An 11,187-nucleotide genomic window follows, 5' to 3' on the forward strand; every position below is an offset into this window, starting at 1 on the left:
TCTGCTCCGGGTCTCCCCACCACCCAGGACCTCCCCCCTCACTCACCCACCGTCTCCTGCCCGACACGCCTCTCCCCTTCCTCCCCTGACAAGTATTGCGTGTTCCTCCAGACACATCACCGATGTCACCTCCTCCAGGAAGTCTGCTGAGCCTGCCGCACCAGACTCAGCTCCGTTATCTTCCATCAGAGGTGCTGGCAGGCCTCACAGTGCCACCACAGCTTCCCCTGTACCCCATGGGCCTCCACAGCCTAAGGCCAGGCCTGTCCCACCCACCCTGAATCCCCAGACCTGGTGCACATCCTCAAGTAAGTGGTCACCATGAGGTGACCTGGCAGGGCTCCACGAAGGCACAAGACCTGTGACAACTGATGAGGCCAATGTAGAGGTTTGGGGCCCCCTTTGGACACCAAACCCCCAGCAGAGAGCCTGGCCTCTGGCCGCCACGTGCGCTCGGACAGTTAGTTTCCTTGGGCACCTCCCATGGCCATGTCTGCCCCGGTCAGGGCACCCCTCCCACACACAGGACGGGCCTCGGGGCGCTGGTACTGGGGTGAGGGTGGGCGGGGCAGGAGGTGGAGAGCACTGAGGCAGCCTAGGAGGGAGCTGTTTCTATGGGGACGACAGCCCCTCCTGCTCTGGGGGCCTTGCCAGGCTGGGGGGCCAGGGCAGGGCGTGCAAGAATGCAAAAGCTCTCTTTTCCAGAAAACGCATCCAAATGTTCAAGGCTGACCCTCTGGGCGACCGAAACTTGGGTTGTATTCATTTTCTTCGTTTTGGCGAATCTGAGACTGTCAGATTTTCTCAGCCACCTTTGTCTTGGGGAAGGTATCTGTCAGGGTCTTGCCTTGGCCGCTTCGGGCCCTGTGGGCTTGCCCCTCACCCAGCCCGGTCCCGCCTCAGCCCCCGTCCCAGGACGGCAGGGCCCTTCTTCCAGACACAGCCCTCACCCTTGGGGAGGGGCCGAGGAGGCGGCCGCCAGGGACCAGGGCGCTGTCCCCTTTTCGATGAGCCCCCCAAAGTCTCCGCCTCCTGGAAGCCCAGCTTCTTCGTTTGTAAAATGTGAGCTGATCTTCCCCCGCCCTGTCCCAGGCTTGCTACGAGGATTAAATCCTGGTGTTCTGGGACACGACGGTGCTGTCTGGTGTAAGGACCCCAGCAGCAGTGATGATGAGGGCTTCACAAGCTCCAGGAAGCACAGTGGCAGGAGGCCCACCGGAGTGGAGAGGCTGGCACGAGGGGACAGCACCTGCTGTGTGCAGGGTCCAGGGGAGCTGAGCCCCACCAGCCTCCTCCTTCTTCCTTGTTAGCTGATTTCCAGTGCAAACAATGGGAGGGGACCCAGCCTGAGTCTTATGCACAGCAGGTCTAGGCCGGCCATGGTAACCCCACCTCCCTTTGGCAGTAACTGGAGGAGGGGTGGGCCCAGAACTCAGTTCTGGCTGAGTCATAAGGGAAAGTCATCAGGGGGTGTCAGTGTCTGGGAATGGTCTCCTTCTCTGATAAAAGGAGCTACTCAAGGAGAAACTCTTCTTTCCTTTCTGTTGTGTGAGAATGTGATACTTGGAGCTGTGGCAGCCATTTTGTGATCAGTAGGGAAAACCAGAAGAATTGCTGAGAAATTGCTCCAATGCTGAGCTGCCGTGGTAACCAACCCTGGAACCTCTCACCCCAGGCTTGTCAACTGAACCATGCTGACTCAAATATTCTGTTGTTTGTAGCCACAGGCCTTCTAAGGGACACTGTGCATTAGAAGGTACTTAGAAAGCACAGTGATGGAGCTCTGAGAGGAATACAGCCAGAGGTCAGGGCAGGCAGTGAGCTGTGGCTATGGTATCGCCTCCTCGGTGGACGTGAGAGTGAATCCCACACGACCTGACTTCTCTGGTCCTCTCCATCCCCCGAGCTGTGTTCTGGGTGAATTTCCAGACTGCCTTCACCAAGTGCCTCTCCAACTGTATCCCAGGCTGGTGCTTATCCCACTGATTGAGGGTTTGGTGTCCATGGTGGCATCCGTGATGGCTTGATGGCTTACACTTAGCAGACCATGCTGGGTGCTTTCCTTGTGTCAACCTCTTCTCCCCACCCCACGGAGGAGGAGATGTGAGCTGCAGAGAGGGGGCGAGACTGCTCAGGCCACATTGCGGGGAAGTGCCGTCCATCTGCCACCTGATGCCCAGGGACCAGAGCCTGTTTCTAGAGACCCTTTGAAAGATGCTTTCTTCTATTCTCCTGGTCTCCACTCAGACCTGCCCACTCTTGTTCCACGGCTCCTGTCTGTTTCAGATGGGCCTTTTTCCTTCTCTTTGCCTCTCTGGGGACCTGAATCGTGAGTATAGACACAGCCAGTCAGATTGGCCTGCTCGATCCATTTCCTTGAGAGCAAGTACTCCATCATGCTCATTTTCCTCCAGTGCTTTGAAAACACTGTGTGTGTGTGGCAGGGGGGCGGGGGCTGGGCGAGGAAGAAGGGAGTTTTCTTTTTTCTTTCCCTCCTCATGTATTAGGTTTCCGTGGCTGCAATAACAAAAAGTACATCATCATCTGTCACCATCATCCCAGAGTTGAGGTGATAAGTGCCTGGATTCAGGTTGTAGCAGCAAAATTGGGCAAAAAGGGACAAATTTCAGAGATAGTATGACAGAATAATGTATAGACTTAGAGAGGAAATAAATGCTGAGGAGGAAAAAGAAAAGGGGAGTTGGAGATGGCCATGCGGTACCCAGATTAGGTGACTGGGGAAAAGAGAGAAGATTCAGGGGCGGCATCCACAGAGGCTGGAGGCCTGGGAAAGTGGGGCGGGGCAGAGCGGGGCGTGGGATGTGAACGTGGGCAGGAGAGGCTGGAGCCACAAGGGTGACCGAGGGACTGTTGATGGGGAAGAGCAGAGGGTCAGGAATGGAGACTCTGTGCTCAAGATTAGGCCGAGGATTTGAGTCAGAGAAAGATTCAGAGGAGGAGAAAAGCAGGAAACGGGAAACCAGAAGAGGAGACCTGGAGTTTTGTTCTTTTGTTGTTTTGGGGTCGATGTTGATTTGTTGTTGTTTTTAGGATAAAGAAGGCCTTCACCTGAGTCAACCAAAGTGATCAGCCCCTCATTTTTCTAACAGAGGAAAGAGGGGGGCCCCCTCTGCGGGAAAGTAATCTTTACTCCAGTGTCTGCAGTTCTTTTAAATACAATGTGCAGAAGACAATCAAAAATTATGTGACATGAAAAGGAGAAAAATGTGACCTGCCATCAAGAGGAGAAATTTGGAGATAGAAACTGAGTCACACACAGCTCAGATGTGAGAGTTATTCAACAAGGACTTTAAAATAGCTATTAATATTAAATTACTATTGTTAAAGAATTTGGAGGAACATATAAAATAAATTAAGAGATGGAGAATTTCAACAGAGAAGTGGACACTGAAAGAGAACCACTGGGCATCCTACAACTGAGAGCTCAGGGTATGAACTGAGGGATTTGTTGCATGGGCTACACAGCAGGCTGCACACAGCAGAAGAAAGGAGAGTAAGACAAAGAAAAGTCCAGACTGGGGCTTAAGCAAGAAAGATGAATGAACACAGGGCCATCACATCATCTATGTGTTCGATTTATGTGAATTCAAACAATATATTTTGGGCAAACACAGGTCAATAGAAATTATCTGAAGTGAAGCAGAGAGAGAAAAGAAGGGAAGGAAAAAAGAACAGACTTTTAGAGACATGTGACATAATAACAAATAGTCTATCACACAGACATGTAATTGAAGTCCCAGAAGGAAAAGAGAGTGAGGATGGGACATAATAAATATTTGAAGAGAATTTTTCAAAATTGATAAAAGATATCACCCCACAGACTTAAGAAGCCTAGATAATCCCAAGGAGGATTAAGACAAAGAAAACCACACCCAGACACATCCTAGTGAAGCTGCTAAAAACTAAAGGTACAGAGAAAACCCTAGAAGCAGCTAGAGAAAAATGACACATCGCCTCAGAGGAATCACAATTAGGAACAAGGGAACCCAGGGACAATCAATCCAACGTCAAAGTACTGATGGAGGGAGCTTCTAACCTAGGATTCCACACCCAGTGACAACACCCTTCCAAAATGAATGCAAAACAAAGATATTTTCAGACAAACAAAACCGAAAGAATTTATCACCAGTAGCCCCACACAACAAAAACAGGACCAAAGGAAGTTCTTCAGGCTGAAGGAAAGTGTTCCCAGATGTGAACACAGATCTTCAGAAAAGAAGAGAGGGCACCAGAAAAGTCCAGAAAGTAGGAGGAAAGGATGAAACAGGAGGTGGGACAAATGGAAAAACAATAGCAGACGAAGACTTGAAGCCAACTATAACAAGTCATTACATTACATGTAAATGGACTAAACACTCCACTGAAAAGACAGAGCTCATCAGACTGGATAAGAAAATCATGACTCCACCATAAGCTGTTACCAAGGGACACAGTTTAACTATCAGGACATGAATAGATGGAAATTTTTTAAAAACGGGAGAGATAAACCATGCAAACTCTAGCCATAAGAAAGCTGATAATACAAGCCAAAGTGGACACACCTCCTCCTCCTCTCCCAGGCCTGCTGGGGGCTTTCTGGTGCTGGGCTCTGCTCTCTCCGAGTGGACAGGCTTGCTGGGGGAAACTGCAGGCTAGGAGCCGGCTCTTCAGGACGAACGGCGGCCTGATGCCCCGACAGCTGGCCCCTGGCCGCACATGCGGGCTGCCTTCCATCCGGGTGAGAGGTGTTCTCTGGACAACCCTGAGCCGGGTCAGCCACGCAGAAAGCTGGGATGTGTGTGTGTGGGGGGATGGTTCCCTGGGGACCCCACAGGCTCAGTCTGCCGCCTTGGGCACCAGGGTGCTTGCCTGTTGCTGTGTCCTCGTGGAGACCACCTGCCTGCCTGGGCGCTTCCTTTCCGTCTGCCACCTGGGCCGTCCCAGGACTCAGGGTTGGGGAGAACATGCAGGTGCGATGGGAAGAAAGTGACACCTGTGCTCTGCACACCTGGGATCAGATCCGTTCGCGGACCTGCTTCCAAACACAGTGTTCGTACTGACACTCAGAACGTGACTCGGAGACATGGGCACCAGACAACAGGGCAGAGGTGTGTTCGTCATCTCCGACAGGCAGGGAGGGAGCTTCAAAAGCAGACAGGGCTGTCCTGATTCTAGAGGAGTCCAGACCCTTGGCGGGGCCAGGTGGGATGAGGCGCCGCTGTGGCCGTGCTGGGGCCCCTGACCCTCTTCGGGGAGGACTCACCCCAGCCCTCAGGCTTTTCCTGCCTCAGAAGCCCCCAGCCATCACTGCCCCGGGCAGCGGCCAGCAGGGGACAAGCAGGCTTGTCGTGGCTGCTCTGTGTCCCTCTGGGCTGCCCTCCTGTCCTCTAGGTCAGGCCCCTGAAGTATACTGTTTACAGGCGCTGACACAGGGCTCCAGTGGGGAACAAACCCTCGGGGGTTCAGTCTCCGCGGGAGATGGCCCTATGCAGATGACCAAGGGGACCCAGGCTCTCGTTGGTCCCGGTCTTGCTCTCAGAGCCCACCTCAGCCCTGTGTGTCCCATCACCCAAGGATGGAAACCAGACCCCGGGACAGGCCTTAAGGGGAGGTGCTAAAAACTCACTAATCAAGATGAGTACTAATCCAGGGCAACAGTGTTTTTTAAACTGAAGCATAGTTGATTTACAATGCTGTGTTAATTTCTGCTGCACAGCAAAGTGATTCAGTTATACATACATATATATACACATTCTTTTTTTAATATATATTCTTTCCCATTACGGTTTATCATAAGATACTGTGCTCTACAGTAGGACCTTGTTGTTTATCCGTCCTATATATACTAGTTCGCATCTGCTGACCCCAAACTCCCACTCCTTCCCTCCCCCAACCCCCTCCCCCTTAGCAACCACAAGTCTGTTCTCTATGCCTGTGAGTCTGTTTCTGTTCCGTAGATAGGTTCATTTGTGTCATATTTCAGATTCCACATATAAGTGGTACCATATGGTATTTGTCTTTCTCCTTCTGACTTACTTCACTTAGTATGATAATCTCTAGTTGCATCCATGTTGCTGCAAATGGCATTATTCCGTTCTTTTTTATGGCTGAGTAATATTCCATTGTATATATGTACCACATCTTCTTTATCCATTCCTCTGTCGATGGACATTTAGGTTTTTTCCATGTCTTGGCTATTGTGAATAGTGCTGGTATGAACATTGGGGTGCATGTATCTTTTCAAATTATAGTTTTTTCTGGGTGTATGCCCAGGAGTGAGATTGCTGGATCATATGGTAACTTTATTTTTAGTTTTCTGAGGAACCTCCCTACAGTTTTCCATAGTGGCTGCACCAACTTACATTCCCCCCAGCAGTGTAGGAGGGTTTAGGACAACACTTTTAAAAATCAAAATGTTCATGATGAACAAAACATTCAAGCTTTTAAACAAAGGCAGGCTCCAGCCCTGGCCCAGGTCGCCGGGGCCCCCGGCTGGTGCTGCCCCGGATTCCACGGGGACCAGCCCAGGTGTGTGAGCTGGCAGTTCAGGGCTCTGAGACTGGGACGGGGAATCCCTGCCAGGAAGAGACTTGGCTTCCTGGGCTTCCTGCGGAGGGAAAACACTATTCCAGAGATGCAGCGAGGAAATCCCTGCTCCCGGGGAATTTCCCAGAGTGTGGGCGGGTGAATCCAACCTCCACACAATGGGAAGGCGGCCAGGGCGTCCCTGGAGCCCTCAGACCTCTCTCTCCAGGGGCTCCTGGATCCCCGAGACCATGTGTCCCACACACAGAGGAGAGGCTGAGTGGGTGACCATTGAACTGAGCAGGGTTTTCTAACACGTTGCCCTGCGAATAATTATTTATGGAGGTTGACCACTAGTAATGAGAACATAAAAAACATTGGCATCTGAATGCATTTTATTAAAAGTTCTTACCGGTTGCCAATGCTACTGAGGAAAAATCTGAGGGAAAAGTGAAAGTTGCTTCCAGATTTCTCCAACTGGGAAAGGCCTGGGAAAGTCCTTTCTGATGGCTGTTGGCTGTGTCTTTATGGGGGCTGCGGGTGGGCTCCAGGTGTGGGCCTGACAGGAAAGAGATGTTACCATCAAATTGGGACATTTGAGGAGCGTTTAATAAAGGGACAATTTGCAAAAGTGTACACAAGCCTTAGGAAGCAAGACAGGGATGGCAGTGTCCCCCCCTAGACCTGGGGGAGGGGAGGAACAGGGCTGACCTTGTGGGCCTTTGCTGGCCACGGGTTCTGACTTGGGGGCCAGCAATGTGATAACAGTGAGAAGGGCCTCAGGGGCAAGGAGAGTCTGCCCACCCACCCTTCCACCAGTCAATCCTGCTGCCAAGTTCAGTGCTTCAGCCTGGGGCACCAGAGCAGGAAGAGCCAAGACCTGGAGGCCGAGAGGCTCCCCACAATTTCCCCAGAGCCCACACGCTCCCCTTGCTCTGGCCACACAGCCCCTATGGGCAGGAGTGGCCAGTCACTAAAGATTGTACCCACGCATACACCACCAGGCATTGTGCGAGGGGCCGGGGGTACAGAGACACCTAAAATGCACAACCCTCCCGCCAGGAACGCATCCGTTCTGCTGGGGGTGCGGACACTGCCCAGTCTCCTCCCCTCTGCCAGGCACAAAGCTCTCTTTTCTATGGGGCTGACCCTACTGAATAGACAGACAGACACCTACCCCACCCTCTAGCCACAGTGGTTGGTTCTGGGATGCTCACGTGACCCAAGTCACATCATACGAACCCCCTCTGGGACTTATCTACAGAGTGACGGGAGAAGAATCAGCCTGTTCCCACCGGGGCTGCTAATTCAGCAGGAGGCAAACGTGGGATTGCCAAAGGCCACCTCCACTCCGTGGGGAGAGAGTTGACACCCAGAGTGAAGTCAGCCAAAAACAAGCAAAACCAAGACATGAAGAGAGAGGCAAAGCCTTGAGGCCATCATTTGGGGTCCTGGATCCCGCCATGCCTCAAGCGGCTCCCAGGTGATACAGTTAATGTGAGCTAATAAATTTCCTTTTTACTTACATTCATTTGAATTGGGATTCTGCACCAAGAGTGTCCTCCCTAAAACAGAGAGACCAGGAACACCAGGTTAACATACGAGGCACTCAGGTAGGCATGTGCACAGGTACCGTGGAAACAAGGGAAAGGGCAGGGCTGGATCTTGAAGGACACGTGCAGCTACCCAGGCGAAGGCCTGTAGAGCATCCCAGTGAGGGAACTGCATGAAATCAGAGAGGATGGGGGCAGGGGCTACACACGATTCGAGATGTCCGTGAAGGGCCAGGTACGGGCAGGGAATGGCAGGTGTTGAGGCCGGGGGCCGCAGAGCAGTGAGGTGGGCAGTCTGTGGATGGCACCACCCCTTTCTATCCTGGATCAGTGAGGTGATTAAATATACTCACAGCAACCAAACAAAATTTGCAAATAAATTGTTGGCCTGCATTTTCTTCCAGCAGCATGGCTGAATTCCTGGACCATAGCATCTCTTCCTAAAACCCCCGTATTCCTCCCGTTCAATCCTGCCCAGCGGAAACGACACTTCCTCACCCAACCCCACCAATTTAACCACAAATGGATCTCTCCTCCCCTCTCCTTCCACCTCTCTGTGTCCCCTCCACCACCTTGAATCAGGGGGCCCATTAAAGGTCTTTGGGCAGCACCCTCAGCCTCCAGGCTGGGAACGCTCGACCGCAGGCCCCCGTGGGCTTCACAGGTGTGACCCACACAGGTGCCCAGGCCCCTCACCTGGTGCAGCACCGCTGTTGCTGCCTTGATTGTCTTGGTCGTTTTGGACAACGGCTGCCTCGTTTTCCCTCTGTACTGGGCCCTGCAAGTAGTGTCGCCGGCTGACTCCCTCCTCCCCCGACCCTCCGTCCCCGCAGTGCCACCTTGCATCTCAAGCCAGACCTCGCCTAGGGAGCCCGAGCGTACGCAATGTGGGCTCCAGGCCTGAGCCACCACCCTGCCCTGGGTCCAGGGGCTGGTTCACACCCAGGGACACCCAGGGACAGCGGAAGGCCTTGCCTCAGAGCCCCGGGGAAGGCTGAGAGGGGCTCCCGGTGCCCAGAGCCAGGCCAGGAGCTTGTCACGGCCCTCAGTTTAGGGTGGATGTGGTGACAGAGTGGGCCTTGCCTGGACAAGCCAGTTGGATGTTCTTGACCCGGGGTCACGAGCAGAGTGCAGTCAGAGTGAGGAAGGAAGCTTCTCAAGGGCTCTACTGCCTGCATGAGTCACCCCGAAAGCACTTGTCCCAGGTGCCTCCCTGCCAACCCCAATCCATCCCCACCTGGGTTAGATCTCAGGCGAGAAGGCCGGGAGGGAGCTCCTGCAGGAGCTGTTCTGGAGGCTTCCAGACCTCCTGAGTGGGTTGGGTTGGGGCCTTCGCTGAGCCAGGGCCAAGGGGAAGGGGGGCACCTCCACCACAGCAGCCCCAGGGGGCTGAGACCACTCTTCCAGGTCCCAAGACAGGGACCCTGGGAGGGGCCTCCCAGCAGGGAGGGCCTCAGGGACCAACAGGCCACCGCCTCTGACATCCAGAAGGATCTTGTCCAAGGGAATTCAGTGCCAAGGCTGCTGGGTCTCTGCATTTGGCTCTGAGTCTACTCCCCAAAATAAGCAAAGAGAGTGTCACCTAAGTTTCAAAGTCAAGGATGAAATGCCCCCGAAGGGGACCCATGTTTATGCAATACTTAAGAGTAACATGTGTGCAGAAAATCAGGCGAGCTCACACCCGGCAAGTGACTCAGCTCTGCGCCGAGGCCAAGGCCGGCTCCACAGGGCAGGGAGGCGTGCGCGGGTGGCCAAAACCCCAGCTGCCGGGTCGAGGGGGAGATTCTCAGAGCCCCACACTGGACGGAGCTGGCCCTGCACACACCGGCTGCCCTGCTTGCCGCCAGCGCCAGCCCAGGCCCTCCCACGAGGGCCTTCTTTGAGGCAGGTCTTTATAATAATATTTGACAACAAACTAAGGCTCCAGGGAACCCAGTTTGCAGTAAACTTCCACTTCCTTCTGCCTGGTGCACAGGGTTCCAGTGGACCAGGAAAGGGAAAACCCGCTTTGTGTTTTCTGGAGCAAAGGTGGTGCTGGCCTCAGCAGTCACGTGTGACACAGACCTTCGCCCGGCTCGGCCTGCATTCCCTCCAAGAAACTTTGCACTCTTGTGACCAGGTTGCATTTTCCCCATGACAACAGAAGTCTCAGACTCAGGAACACACACCTGCAAGCACACGTGGACACACGCACACATGCACACGTGCTCATGCACACGCACAGGCGGGCAGCTTTCTGTACACGGAGCCTTCCTTCGTCTCGGGCAAGCGCAGCCCTGCCTGGCTGGTGGTTGGCACGGGTGACGTCAGCAGCTCGGGGTCTCACGAGCTGTCCTGACCATGGGGTGGGGTGGGGGAGGGAGCAGGCGCCCTTGCTGAGGGCGGGACACCTGGCCCAGCAGCAGAGGGTCCCTGAGGCGCTGAGGATTCTGGGCTGTGGTAGCCGGGCAGCCCCACGCCAGCCCACGGGGCCAGAGGCACAGGGCCTGCTGACCATGGCCTCCCCGTGCCCTTTTCCCAGGGGGTCTGCTCCCTCGTCCTGCTCTGCAGGGTGGGCGCTGCTCCCCCTGGGTCCTTCTCCCCTGACAGTCACCTCTCCCCCAGGTCACCTCTCCCTGTGGTCACCCCTCCCCTGAGGTCTCCTGTCTCCAAGGTCACCTCTCCTGTGGTCACCCCTCCCCTGTGGTGACATTTCCCTTGAGGCCACCTCTCCCCGTGGTCACTGCTCCCCCTGTGGTGACTTCTCCCCCCGAGGCCACCTCTCCCCGTGGTCACTGCTCCCCCTGTGGTGACTTCTCCCCCCGAGGTGACCTCTCCTCCTGCGGTCATGCTGACCAACATGAGACGCCCTTCTCCTGCCAGGACCTCGCCCACCCAGCCCGCATGGTCAACAGCACCGTCCCCGGACTCTTGGGCACCTGACCTGGAGTCACAGCGGCCAGCGCCAGCTGATGAGCCGACCTCTGCCTGAGTCACTGAACCTCCCAAACCTCAGCTTCCTCCCCGGCAGCACGGGGTCCAAACATTTGCTTTCAAGCCTGTTTTGGTGACCAAGTCAGAACAAGTAGGAACACGGTTTCTGTGCCCGTGTGCGCCCAGGTCTGTGCAC

This window comes from Balaenoptera physalus, assembly GCF_965194825.1.
Source record: "Balaenoptera physalus genome assembly, chromosome: 4".
NCBI lineage: Eukaryota > Metazoa > Chordata > Mammalia > Artiodactyla > Balaenopteridae > Balaenoptera > Balaenoptera physalus.